This window comes from Zonotrichia leucophrys, chromosome 2 (genome assembly GCF_028769735.1).
Source record: "Zonotrichia leucophrys gambelii isolate GWCS_2022_RI chromosome 2, RI_Zleu_2.0, whole genome shotgun sequence".
Lineage (NCBI taxonomy): Eukaryota > Metazoa > Chordata > Aves > Passeriformes > Passerellidae > Zonotrichia > Zonotrichia leucophrys.
This window is the reverse complement of record NC_088171.1, coordinates 36,505,839-36,520,087: the sequence shown is the minus strand read 5'-3', so window position 1 is coordinate 36,520,087 and position 14,249 is coordinate 36,505,839. Positions and strand designations below refer to the sequence as shown.

General features: G+C 38.2%; 1 protein-coding gene across 4 annotated transcripts in view; it reads left to right on the top strand.

Moving 5' to 3' along the window:
* RFTN1 (raftlin, lipid raft linker 1) overlaps nucleotides 1-14,249 on the top strand; it is a 95,657-nt gene that overhangs the window by 25,430 nt on the left and 55,978 nt on the right. The window lies entirely within an intron of this gene.

Sequence of the window (14,249 nt, the reverse complement as noted above, 5' to 3'; positions counted from 1 at the left end):
CTCCTTGGGTTGCTTTATCAGGAGCAGCAGGAAGACAGTATTAGCCAGGGCACAGAGGCACTGTGCTTTACACTTTTCCCCAGGTTTGCTTCTGAGGTATTGTCTGTGCAAGGAGGAGCTGACAGGAATAACAGCCTGCAGTTCTGTTGTATGGAAACTGTGAATATGCGTTGTCACACCGCACTGTGCCACCTGTAAAGGTTATTTTCTATTCCTTGGAAATAGAGTAGTGAAAGTGACCTGCTCATTTACCTCTGTATTCTATTATTTAATCTGTAAGAATGTGCAGTTAAGAAACTAATTTTTGATGTTACTAACCCAAAAGAGATCCTATCCAAGAGGTAAGGGAAGTCTTAGATCTTAAGACTGTGTAATGCTTTTTAATTACCACCTTCATACCATGAAAGTATTCTGTCCCTGTTGGACAGGACATCTGTTACATCTTTATTGCATATACTTACTACTTTGATATTAGATTATATTTACTTCATTAATTTGTTCCTTAGCAGCTTTGAAGATAAGGTTTCTCTGCATATTTCCTTTTAATTTCCAATAAATGTTGCAGCACTTTTTCAGACAGAACAACTCTGAGAAATAAAGGTAAAACAATGCCTTCTCATAAACTTTTGGAGAAATATTCTGCTACTGTTTGCAAACAAAATTGCAACAACAACCATTTTATTGCAAACTTAAAAAAATAAACTGAAAAAAATATAATTTGCTATGGTTGTTCCATTGTAATGATGCTTGAATTTGTGGCCATTTTCCCATGACCCATATTAAGCAATGGATTTCCATGCTATCAGTATCACTGTGTGGGAATTCTTCACTTGAAAACAGAAACTGGCCACATTTTTCTAAAACGAGGGAGTAGGAGTTCAAATTCTGCAGAGTGACAGGAAAATTTGCTCTAAACGAAAAAAGCAGGACTTTTTTGCCAAGAAAAGCTTTTTTCTTTAGTAAATCCATCACCCATGCTCTAGCAGACTTGCCTAAAAAAACAAACCAGTACTTTTGGGAAGTGCTTTGTTAACTTCTAACAGCCTTTTCCACTACTCTTTGGCTTTCTATCAAGCATTCTTGCCAAGTTGAAGTGATGTGGTGTGTTTGGCAGTGACATACTGCTTTTAGGTGCCAGTGGTGAACTATTGCTTGCTAGTAGTTTTCAATATTCTGTGAAAGCCTCATCACTGTTAAATACACTGTTAGAGGTGTTACAGAAGGCAATATCCCATAATACCTTTTGCAGGATTTTCTTTCGAGGTCTTTATTTTTGAAGGAATTTTTTTTTTTTCAGAGGGTTTGTAGGTGGTAGTGTGATGGATTTTCTGTTTTGTTTCTGAACCGGTTTCCTAGGGAAACGAGAGTTAAAAAAGGCTCACAGTCTGTCTGTCTCATTCCTCCAAATAATTATAACCACACAATTTCAAAGCAATTTGTGAGAAATTTAGGCTGCTCCTAGAGCTGTGGAAACTGGCAGTTGGGCAGAAGACTGAGACCTCTATTAATAATCAGGGAAAGGCAAGTAGAACCAGGATGTGCACTGACAGCTCACTGACCAGTGAGCTCGTGCATTGCTCCAGTGTAGCCGCATAATTGGTGTTTCTCATCAGTTTGAGGAATCCAAGAGGTGGGAACTAAAAAAAAAACCAAAGGAACATTTGAGGCTGTGGCAGCAAGGTTGAAGAACAAAAGTTTCATTAGTGGGAATCACTCTCCATTAGCTAATGGAGAAAAACTTGAGTAGAAATTTGTATAATAGCACAGGTGGGAAAAAGTCAGCAAGAAATATTTTATCTTATACTGATCTTAATCAGATCTTTGATCACCCTTGTGTACTAACAGAGTCAGCAAATAAAAAACATACGGACAGGAAAGTAGGTCCTCTTTGGAACCTCTCACCTCATTTAACACTTGCCTAATTCATTGCAAAATAACCAATCCATTTGGTGGTTCTAATTTTATATATTCTGGAATTAGTTTGTCTGGTCACACTCTTCCACATGCCAAATTAATCAGGAACCCTTGGGAATTTGCTTGATAGGGATTATTGCTACCCTGTATTTTTGAATTTCCCCTGCAAACCTTTGCCTGTTAAGTCTGTCGTGGCTTTCCTGTGATAACTTTGAATAACAAGGATTCGGACCTGCAAATTTTGCTGCAAATACCAGCAGAGCTTCAGTTCCAGCTGGGTGGCTCGCTTTGGTGCTGTGGGGTAGCTGAGATGTCCAGGTACAGCTCACCAGTGGCACTGAGGGCAAGTGTCATGAGGGTGACGTGACGTCTGCTGGGACAGTAAAATATTGACCTTGCTTTTGTAGACACAGACTCTTCACATGAAATTCAGATACCCTGACAGAGGAATTCTTACAGTTAGCAGTGGTGTGAATATATTCTCATTATCAATACTTAAAAAAAATAGAAGTGTGGGGCAGGAGAGCTGAGAGGAATAGTACTACTATAGAATGTTTTCCATTTGGTTTTTCATTGCAGTTCCCCAAGCAGGCCTAGCAATTGGAAAGTAAGCCAGATCTAATTTGCTTGTATTCCTTTTTAAAATTTGGTGTTTTCCTGGAAATTTTCATGGAATTAAATAGCTCAGTTTTGACTCTGTTTATAATCTAACTTGTGTTCTGAGTCTTGTATCCACAGAAGTGTTCAACTTAAAATTACTGTGGGATAATGTGTTTTTAAAAAATCCAAATGCATTATAAGCTCTTTCCTTTGAAATTAATTTACCTGCCCCTGAATATCTCCTCTTTATACTGAATTAATTCTTATTTAATCACGTAGCATTCTCTTACCCAACTTTCTTTTCAAAAACGTCTAAACCTGGGGCCAAAATCTAATTGAGAGTATATCTTCAAGTAACACAACTAACACTGCTTGTCTGGTTATACAACCTGTGATACATTTCTGGCTGCTTTAATATTTATTTAGTTTTGCCAGTAAAGCTGAAAACAATTTAACAGACATCTGTGAAAAATCACAGCATTTTCTAAATAGGAGATTTTGATTTAATAGAGACCAAAAGAATAGTGAGAAGTTACACTATATGTTATCTTCCAAACGAAAAACATGTATCATTTGGAAGTATCTTCTCTTTATCTAAAATATATAATATTTCAAGCTAGGAAAAAGATAGAAAGATGAAAGTCACTATGATACTTAATCTAATTTAAAATATTAAGTGCTTTGTATCTTTGACTGCCTTTTGAAGTAAAGGAATATCATTGATACAGTCAAGAAATGAGAACATCTGAAACAAGGTAATATATGATCTTAAGAGACAGAATTAGGAAAAATCCCTTTCTAGATTTTAAAAAAACCAAGCCAACTTGGCACACAGTATCATTCTAAATAAGATTTTATAAGAAAGTCTAAACCATCTCTTGGAACAGAAGGGGAGAATGCATGTGAAGCACTGGCAATGTAAAATGACAAGAAACAGAAAGCAGCAGGTAATATTTGAATAAAGTCTTCAAGCATTTCTAAAGCTGTCTGTCTTATTCCGTATATATAATGCAAAGTGTTATGTATAAAATACATACAGGCATGACCTGCCAAGAGGATTTTGGTTTCCCTGGAGACTATCAGTTCTCAGTTGCAGGGGTTGGCTTGGGGAATAAGAGCTATCTTGATAGATCCTAACCTTTCTTCCTGAGGTTATTTGATATGTTGATAAATTTCAATCTTCGTGTGGAAGACTGAATTTATAAAATTCAAATTTTTAAAATGTTCTCTCTAGATTCCAGCTTTTTCTCCTGGCATATATTTATTGTATGAAGCAATTACCTTGTTTTTTGGGGAAAAAAAAGAAAACCTTGATGGTAATACTTTGGTGTGCCAAGTCATTGATTTTAATCACAGTTATCAGTGTATTGTGAAAAACGTGCATGAGATCATAGCAAGTGTATTCAGCCACAGTTACTACTTAGTTGACTTACTTCTCCTCCCTTTTCCTCAAATGTTTGAAATCCTCTTGTCATTTTTCAGTTTGGAAACTAGGCTTCAGTCAGATTTGTAGTTTATAACTACCTTGTGAGTATGGAAAGAAATCCCATGTAATGAATGCAAACTACTTCTCTACAATCTCTGCTTGGTTAAAATTGAAAACAGTAATCTCAAGGTTGTTCTCAGTTGGTTTGGATGGAAATTCATAGATGGGTATATGTACCTTTCTGCTTTTGAACTGCTTAAAGAATCAGCACATGCAGCATTTTATTGACAATAGGATATAGTGATTTGGAAAGCTAAGAAATGCTAAAATTCCATTTCAGAGGAGATTTTTCTCATCCAGCAAAGCATACCATAAAATGAATAAATTCTGCATAATTTGAAACTTAATAAAGTAGACAATTTTGTACTCATCTGAGAGTATTATCTATGCTTTTTACAGTTTTTTTTTTCTTACTTCAATGCTATTTTCTTACTGCTTGCTTTTTGTAAAATTTGCAAAGGAACCAGTGTTACTTTATTATATTCCGCAGTTCTAAAATCTGAAAAGAAGATTTGCCAGAAATATGGAAAGAACATTGAGGTGAAGCATAAAACAGAGAGGAGGAGAAGGAAAGGAAAAGGAGGGGTTATGACAGGGGGAAAAGACAAAGTACATTTTAAAGAGTATGGGAGGGAATGAAGGTTAGGTAGACTGCAGAGTTTGCTGTGAAACTTGCCAGTATTCATTATTATTGCTGCTAAGAAAAATCACAGGCACATTTGTTAGAGAGGGGCCAAAGCAAAAAAGATGCATCAGCCCTCCAGCTTTTACAATGCCACCAACTTGTAAGATATCAGAAGATCTCTTCAGTGAGTTGTAGTATTTTTTGCTCGTTGGGTAGCTCCCCTTTCCCTCCTTTTAAAGTATTTGATAACTGGCTGCTTGCTGTGAGAGACATGACTTGAAGTCCTGTTTCACTGCTGCTTAAGCTGTTAAAGAGAACAGCAGTCAGTGTTAGACTTTGGCAGCTGAAGTATTGCCATCAACAGATTCATTTTGTGTCTGAACCAGATTTAGGAGAGGGAACCAGTACTTTGGGGGGCTGTGGGGGGGATGGGAATACATGCCAATCTGCATGGTGGTCCTGTACTTCAGAATTCAACCTTTCTCTCCTCTCTAGACCAATGTAATACTCATCTTTAGGAACTTATGCAGTCTCTAACAAGTCTATATGGATAAAATGTAACTTTGAACACTTCCTGTGTTTTGTTGGCCATAATTGGTATTTCCTTGGTTTTGTGATGTGTAAATTACCTGTCTTTGTTGTCTCTGTGTTTGGTCTGGATCAATTTAGGAAGTAGAACCAAGGAGGAGGGAATGGCAAATAGAAAAGATAGCGTTTTGAAGAGCTATTCAAGTGCAGAAGGGATAGGACTTCCTAGGTTTATTTCTGTGCAAGTTTAAAGGAGAAGTCCCTCCCCTTTTCCACTGTTTTGAATTTTTCTTTTTGCACAGTCATTAACCCTTTTAACCTCTAGTAGGTGGTCTTGTGTTTGCTCATTTTGTATAATTCTGCCCACCGGCTAATGGGTATAAGCTGTGAGTTGTTTAAGAAGTGCTTGTTAATTTTTTTAGGTGGCTAAACTTCTGTTTAGTCATTGTTTTTAACTTAGTGGAGGAGATAGCCTGGGTATTTCCTTTTTTTTCTGAAACACCAGAAGTTAAGCCATCCTGTGCATAACCACATCATTGTGGCAAATACGCCCTGTTCTTAGGATACTTATACTTGAAAGACACAGAAAGGAAACTTTGGCTGGGCAACAAGCAAGGTAACTCACAGATGCAATGAGATTCGACAACACATTTGATCAGATAAGTTCATGTAGTCTCATTGCATCTGTGAGTTATCTTAGTACTTTGTCAGTTTGGCTAGTGCATGTATCTGCTGTTTGCTAAAGGGAAGAAAAGAGTGTTGGTGTATATCTGTGTGTACCTTCATACATTTCTATGTATTTATATGCTTTCTAAAGGTGTATATGCAGTTTCACAGTCTTTCCGTGGATTTTGTCCCCTCTACCACTTTAAGATACAGTGCTTTGCTTTTGGATATCTTTAACTTCCATTATTACATTTTCACTAAAAGTAAATACTAGGAGCTTATTGTACAGACACCTTCATTTATGAAGCACTGACTGCTCTTGCATATCCATCCTTACTTTCTTTTATGGGGACATTTATTGTATTTGTCTTCAAGACTGAAAGATAAACCACTGAGAATGTAATTTAGAATAACTGAAAAGTCCATGAGTTATATTAACATCCAGTATCTTGCCTCTGTTAACAGTCTGAGGAGTAGTGCACCAATACTATCTATCTTCTCTTTGAAATTAAGGAACCTATATATGCACCTCATGGAATCTCAAGCTCTGCTCCAAAGGAAGAGAGACAGTAGTACAGCTTGTGTAGCTGTTGCTCCAAAAGCTTGAGCTATTAGCTCATTGAATTCTAGAATTAGTGTCTTTCAGGTAATTCAAACCATGTTATAGTGTCACAAGTACCATTATATTTTCTGCTAGGTTAGTTTTACTGCTTTAACATCTGTTGGGTAGGTTTTAGTTCAGAAACAATTATTGAGAACTCATCACAAAACTTGCTAGAAATGTATTTACTGTTTTATGTTCTTTAAGTTACATTGCTGGCAGGTTTGTCTTTATTTTCATTAGAAGTACTTTGATAGCTTTGTGTTGGTAGCAAGAAATTATTTGTGGGTTGAATGAGGAAAGAATAATTATAGTTAAGTGAGAGTAGCATGGTTGCATTGTTCTGGCCTACAAACAATTTGTGCTGCATGAAAGAGTTCCTTAGCGTTTGTAACAAAGAATGAAAAATTTACAATTAATGGCTTAATATTTTTTTGTGTGTGTGAGATTGACGCTGAATGGAAATAACCTTCTCTCAGGATGAGTCTGTAAGTGTTTTGAGAATATTCAAGTACCAGTTTGCTGTCTTCCCTCCAGAGTAAAAAATTGGCCTTAGCAAGCCTGAATAGTTGGAAAGGATCATGATCTGGATTCCTTCAGCTGTTCCAAACTAACTGCTGAATAAGTCAGTGAAAAGTGCCTTAAAAACTTTCTTATTTATAGTACAGAGAGGCGATATTTTCCAGTCTGTTCTGCATTATAAGAAAAAAGCCAACACTTCGCAATAGGTTGTTACCCTGCACCTTCCTTTGCTTAGATTGTGATGATCCCCAGCTCTCTGTGAGGGGCTGTGGTGCCATTCAGCCCTCAGGGCCTGCACAGAGAAACCCAAGGACTCTGGCAAACCAAAGGTGGCCTGACTGGATGGTCCTTCATTTAGCAGTCAGTGCTCAGCTCACCCAAACCAGCTGCTCCGAGAGACACGGGTTTGTTTGTGTATCCTGGTTGTTGTGACTGTGCACCTTCTGTCAATGCAGTTCTACCTTCCATCAGGAAATCGCAATTCCAGTAACACAGGTAATTCCAAAATTTCAAGTGGAGTGGAAATTCATAGAAACACTGAAAATGAGGTGCTTATTTAACCACTTTGATCTTGTAAAACATGAATACATTACATTGATTTCTGAACATTACCCAAATTAAAACCTTTGCTGCAGTTGATGTGTTCTTACCAAATGTTTTAAGGTAGGTGAAACTGCATCTTCTCAGGGTAAACTTTTTAGTAAAATTTCTTTGACTGGTCCTAATACAGTGTTTTGCTCTTCTAGAAGTCAGTCTGCTGTTGATTTGATTTCTTTAAATTAGATTAAAGTTGCTGGAAAGAAATTGATATTGAATTAAGGAACAGCAGTCCTCATACTAAATAGAGGAAGCGTGCTTGCCTTGCAATTCTACAAATGACCAGGACTGTTATAAACAGTCACAAATGTGCTCACAAAGTGCCCTGTGTGAAAACATGGAAGATTTTCTGGACTTGAGTGCTCTCCTACGTGCTCTGTGTAGTGCAGGAAAGAGATTTGGGTGCTTTGGAAGGACAGGAGCACAAAAATTGTGCTGAGTAGGGAGGTGCATGGAGGTAGGGAGTAGGAGTGACAAAGTATGTAGTGTGCCTGAATGTTTGCTGCTTTATAGCTCACAGGCTCAGTCCTGCTCAGAGGCAACCATGTGGCTTTGAGCCTTCAGTGGGGAGGGAGAGCTGCACTGAGGTCACCCCTGTGGCCCTTCTGTCAGGAACTTCCCTCTTCTGAGGAGGGCTCCATGGACCCTGGGCTCCCCTAGGGAGGAGACAGGAGGACATCATTCTTTCTGTGAGTGACCTGAAGTGTCTGTAGTTTGGTGGAACGACCTGCAAGATTTGTGATGCTGAACAGAGGAGGTACAGGAGGAGCATGAGTAGGTCCATAGTTCACTGGCTGTGGGTGCCTCGAGCAGGGATTGCTCACAGGAGTGGCCATGGATTGGGAAACAGTCTCATCCTGCACTTTGTAAAAGAAAACAGTTGGACCTGTATTTCTTGAAGGGTCTGAGCCTGATAATACATGTTAGGCCTGGTCATATGACATGGAGTGCAAGTTTGTGGATGACAGCAGGCTGAGTGGTGCAGGTGACACACCTGAGGGATGTGGTGCCATGCAGAGGGACCCTGCACAAGCTAAAGGAGTTGGCCCGTGTGAACCTCATGAGGTTAAAGGAGCCAAATGCCAAGTCCCACACTTGGGTCAGTGCCACCCCGAGTACCAGCAGGAGCTGTGGGTGAAGGGATCGAGAGCAGCCTGCTGAGAAAGGCCTGGGGATGCTGGGGATGAAGAGCTGCAGATGACCAAGCAGTGTGTGTTCAAAGCATCCAAAGCAGAGTGGCCAGCAGGTCAAGGGAAGGGATTCTGCCCTTCTCCTGTACTCTGGTGAGACCCAAGCTGCTGTGCTGCATCCAGCTCTGGGGCCCCAGCAGGGAAGGACATGGACCTGTTGAAGCAGGTCCAGATGAGGTTCACAAAGCTGCTCACAGGGCTGGAGTACCTCTCCTATGATGAAAGACTGAGACAGTTGAGCTTGTTCAGCCTGGAGAAGAGAAGGCCCCAGAGTGACTTTATTGTGGTCTTTCAGTACTTAAAGGAGGCTTGCAAGAAAGATGGAGACAAACTTTTTGGTAGGGTGTGTTGCAGTAGGAGGAGGAGTGATGGTTTTAAGCTAAAAAGATAGATTTAGATTGTAGTTTAGGAAGACATTTTTTTTACAGTGGGGATGATGAAGCACTGGAACAGTTTCCCAGAGAGGTGGTGGATGCCCTGACCCGAAAACATTCAGGGTCAGGTTGGATGAGCCTTCAACCCAAACCATTCAGTGATTTCATGGAATAGGAGTAATATGGATGCAGCTAGCAGGTAACTGAGTTGCTACATCACTTAATAGTAGGGCTCTATTGAGTTTACCAGTCTGCCTTTGTTTCAGACCCCATGATGTGTCTCACCTGGGGCAAAGTGTTTTCTTCTGTACCTGGTGTGGACAGAGAATGTGTACAATCTACGTGGACCCAGATTTCATCTTTGATTGTTTTAATGCAAAGGCAGAGGGACTGGAACTAGATGATCTTTCAAGTCCCTTCCAACCCAAACTATTTTGTGATTCTATGAAAAAGGCTTATTTAATGTTCCATAATAAATTGAGGAACATTTAAAATGCAGATGAACATGAAAACTTAAAAAGGTAACAAGGAGTAGTTAAAAGGAGTCTCCATTATTTTTGTGGAACATTTTCACCTGTAATGTGAACTGTCATTAAGGGCTCCATCCGCTTTTAGCAGCTGTGACTGAAATAAGAGCATAAAGGCTTAATCAGAAAAACATGTTGAAAAATGAAGACCAAAAAATCCCAACACTTAATTGTTGGGGTAAGCAAACTAAGCTAATGTTACAGGGTAGTACATAGACAGGATAATAGAAATTTAAAGTAGAACTATATGCTTGCTCTTTAAAAGAAAGTATTAAGGATAAGTGCCAAGAAACCAAGACCCAAATTTGACCTCAGATCTGACCATTTCAGTAAAGAGAAATTAAATAAATGCCATGTTGGCATTTAATGTTTCAGCTTTTCTGGGGCATAGCTATCATTCAGATAATAGGAGATTAAAAATAATAAAATTCATTTTATCTTTGTCTTAAATGTAAGTGTCAGGAAGAGGAAGTTGCTGTTTATCAAATAGAATAGAATTAAAATAATGTAATTCGGTTGAGTATATATATTATATAAAGATGTCTTGTACTTGATGATGGGTATCATTAAGCATAGGCTAATAGGTAAATCCAGGGATTATTTTATAAGACATACTATACTTTTCTTTCTTACAGTGTTGGTTTACAGCATCTCAAAGGTACCCAAATCTATTGTTATTAAAACAATCACAAAAATCAGGCTACTTGTTATAGACAGTTGCTGTAACTCCCCTAGTATTTGATCAGGAGGTGTCTCCCTCATTAGTGTGGGCTATAGCACAGTTGGCAGAGGTCACATGAGATGCTTCAGTTTAAAGCCAGTCAGTGGCTGTTTGTTCTCGGTGGCAGAAGCCCTGGATGATCCACCGGGAGGGAAAGAGGAGCTCCTTAACACAGGAAGAAGCCCTCTTCAAAATCTGTCTTCCCAGTCTTGTTTCTCAGCCTGCTCTTAGTCCCTCAGGATCCTGGTAGTAGTCTGTGCCTCCTTACTCTTTTTCCCATAAAGTGCTTTTTGGAGCTACAGAAATGACCACTTTCAAATACACATGAAAACCTGTAGATTTTTATGGAAATTCACTCCTCGTATTGATTTCTCTGAGGTAAGATGAGGGTAAGTTAGAATATCTGGTTAGGTTTTTCCATTAGCAGCAAAGAATGCACAAGTCCCTAGACCCAGGAAAGTCACCTTACAGGTATCAGTTGTATAACACAAACTTTCTTTCTTTTTAAAGAGTCTGTAAACTTGCAGTCTTCTGTATGTATTAGGCAACAAACTAACTTACCTGGTGATCCAGTCCAAAGGCAGCTAGCACTACTATTTCCACCTTCAGCCTTAACCAAAATGAAGAATGTGTCTTCTTTCATTTACATTTAAGTTTCTTACACACTCATCTAAATGATAAACAACCTTCTGAGGCCACATTGAGAAATACAGCAATAAATGTGTAGATATGGACCAGAACATAAAGCTTAGAGCCATTGCAGTTCAAAAGCAAAAGAGAGGCTGACAAAAGAAGTCAGCATTATCTTTTGGCAAAATAAAGGCTTATAAGCACTGGTGTTATACAAGTTTTTATTTAGTTTTTCATTTGCTCTTTTACCTTAAACTAGTCCCTCTTGTACACAATTCTGGGCTTCCTTTTACTTCTAAAATATAGTTAGAATTCTCTTTAACAACTAAATCAAGCATTTTAATATATTTTACTGGAAATTAGGTAAGGCTTTCTGAAAATGTTAGCATTTTTCTAAGGTAAAGTAAGGAAAGACTAGATTCACAACTGATTTGATAAATTAGATGTTTCCAAGAAGGCCAAACTTACAGGTATGCATTGTAGAGGAATTAGCTGAAGAAATAATTGAAATTTTATAGTTTAAGATTGAAGACTGTTGAAGAATTAATACAACTCTGTAGCAAAATGTGATGTCCTTTTTTAACCTACATTGAAAGAGTTTTGTGAGATTGTTAGCTCAACTTAATGCCCAGAAAGATACTGGAAAAAATGTGTTATGAAATACCCAGAGGATGATGTGTAGCAGGGATTTCTGGGGAGGAATCTGCACAACTCAAACCAGTTGGAGAGTAACAAGAAGGCACAGCACAAGTCTGTAGGTCCAGAAAACTCACAGACCTTGTGGGCATCAGTAGTGTAACAGGAACTTGTCTTTCTGCTGTGAAGGATCTCTAGTCTGAGGAGAAGTGAGCAGTAGTTCAGTGTCAAACCAAAGAGATGTATTAGCTGTAAGGCTTAAAATTGTTCTGGTCAGAGTCTGTTAAAATTCATGGTTTCCATTAACTACCATAGCAATGACTGCTGAGTATGTTTATTACAGTTTGCCAGTCTGAGAAGTGCTGTTCATTCTGTGAAAGTCAGAACCCAGAATGGCCCTTGAGAACTGAAAGAAAAAAGCCTAAAATTCACAAAGAACAGGAAAATTGGCCACTGTTAGTTATGGGGAGAAGAACTTCCTTTGTTTTTTTCCCCCTGGGATGATGTAAACTGACATAGGATGTAGTAAGTGTTAAGAGTTTTCCATTCTCCAGAGCAGTGGTGAGGCTTGTGCTGGATCACTTTGGTCAGAATTAGGTACTATACTTGAAGAAAAATGTGGACAGTTGAAGAGAATCAGGAGAGAACATCAAAAGTTACTTAGAAATAAAGAATACAGGAGAACAGGAGCATTGAAAGGACTGAGTTTATACAGTATAAAGAAAGTAAGATTAAAGCATGAATGGTGTTAGGAGTTATGAAATGCTGTTGCAGAAAAGGAATACACTAGTGGGGAAGTAGCAATCATGAATTTAAGAGAGGGAAATTTAGGCCACGTGCTAGGAAAGGGTTTTAAGTAGGAAGAATAGAGAAGTGCTGAAAAATGACTTCAGGGGCTTGTGGAATTTCCATTACTAAAGGTTTTTAAAAATAGATGAGAAAAACGGAGAAACAACTAAAGTAGAACTGATCCTGCCTCTAGGTAGCAGGATGAACTAGCTGGATGATCCCACCCATCTCTATTTTCTATTAAGTTTCTTTTTTAATCAAGTTACATCCCAAGGCTCAAATTACATGCATTTCCACACTTTTTCCTCATGTTTAGCTTTTAGGAGGAAGCAGCCAGTCTCCCATGTTAATGACTAGACTTTTTACTAATCTTACTCAAGCTATCCTCAGAAGAATCCTGATGCTACATACATACTCCAGGCGAGCATAAGTTTTCATAGGGGATGGTTAAAAATTGGAGCACTCTGAGCAAAAGTAACAGTACAGAGTAGTGTTTAGTCATTCCATTGTATCCAAGTAAACCCCTCATTTAGAAATTAATTACTTGCAGTGTAGTCAAAAATATTTGGAGTCTCTGAGTACAAGAGGAAAAATGGAATTCTCTAAAATCTGGGTTTCCCTATTTTTATCCCCAGTAGGCTCCAGTAAGTAACTGTTTGGTTTATTATTTATTATGCATTATTCATTGTGCCGTCTCTTTTTATGACTCTGAAGTGATTTGTATGCTGTTGTAGAAGGTAGAGCCCTATTGTCTGTCAATGTGCATGTTGCTTGGATCTCATTTTATTTGTAAAAATAATAAAAAATTCTACATCTTAAACTCCTGGTCAAAAAGTTCCATTATTCCCTTCTGGAGCGTGGTCTTACATAAGGAAAAAACATACTAAGCAGATCTATTCTATTATTATTTAAATTATTCCTTGGTATTATTTGGTTTGAATATTTATTAGTTTTTTGATAACCACTTAAATTATTCATAAAGGGTAGCCATACAGTTTGATGGAAAAAGCAATACAATGAAACCTTATTTTGCATTGCCCACTTATTTCATACAAACTATTCTCCAGTGCTTTTTTTTTAGCAAAGGCTTGCAAGGTGCTGGGAGCATTTGTTGTGTTTCTTTCCGCATCCCCTCCCTCCTGGCTTCTTCAGTGGGAGGGAAGAACACCCAGGACCTCACCACCCTGTATGCCCTGGTGTGGTATAGCTGACATAATAAATATCCTCCAAGTGAGATGGAAATGAAGAGGCAAAGGTCAGGAAAGAGAGATGTCGTTTTCCATAAAATATGAAAAGTGTATGAGGAATTAGTGATGTAGAGAAGAAAGGAATAAAAGATTGTTTTAGGTGATTTATGGGATTTTCTTTTGAATCCCACAAGACTCCAAAGAAATAAGGGCAATTGCTATACTCACTGAAATATCCATGTGTATGTCAAGTGTCTGACAGGAGTCAGCAACAAATACTTGACAGGATGGCATAAAACCTTGCAGTAAGCAGATTGGGGAAGGATTATTTTCATATACTATGTCTCATTCTCACCTCTAATATGTATAGGTTTGCTTAAACCCTGAGGTAAAAGATTCAGTGTTTATTCTAAAAGGTTTCTCATTGCTATAGGTATGCATCACTCAATGTTCCTATTATCAATATACCTACGAAATTCTCTTCAGACATTTTGGCAGATACTTGGTCTCATCAGCATCTTGCATCAGAGATCTCTTAGTCTGATTTTGTGTAGATTGATACTTCTTTTTATAGCTTTTGAATTTGACATGTTCTGCCTTCATTGACTCTTTTCTCTTGTTTTGTTTTTTTGACTCATGGCTTACTCTTCTTTACT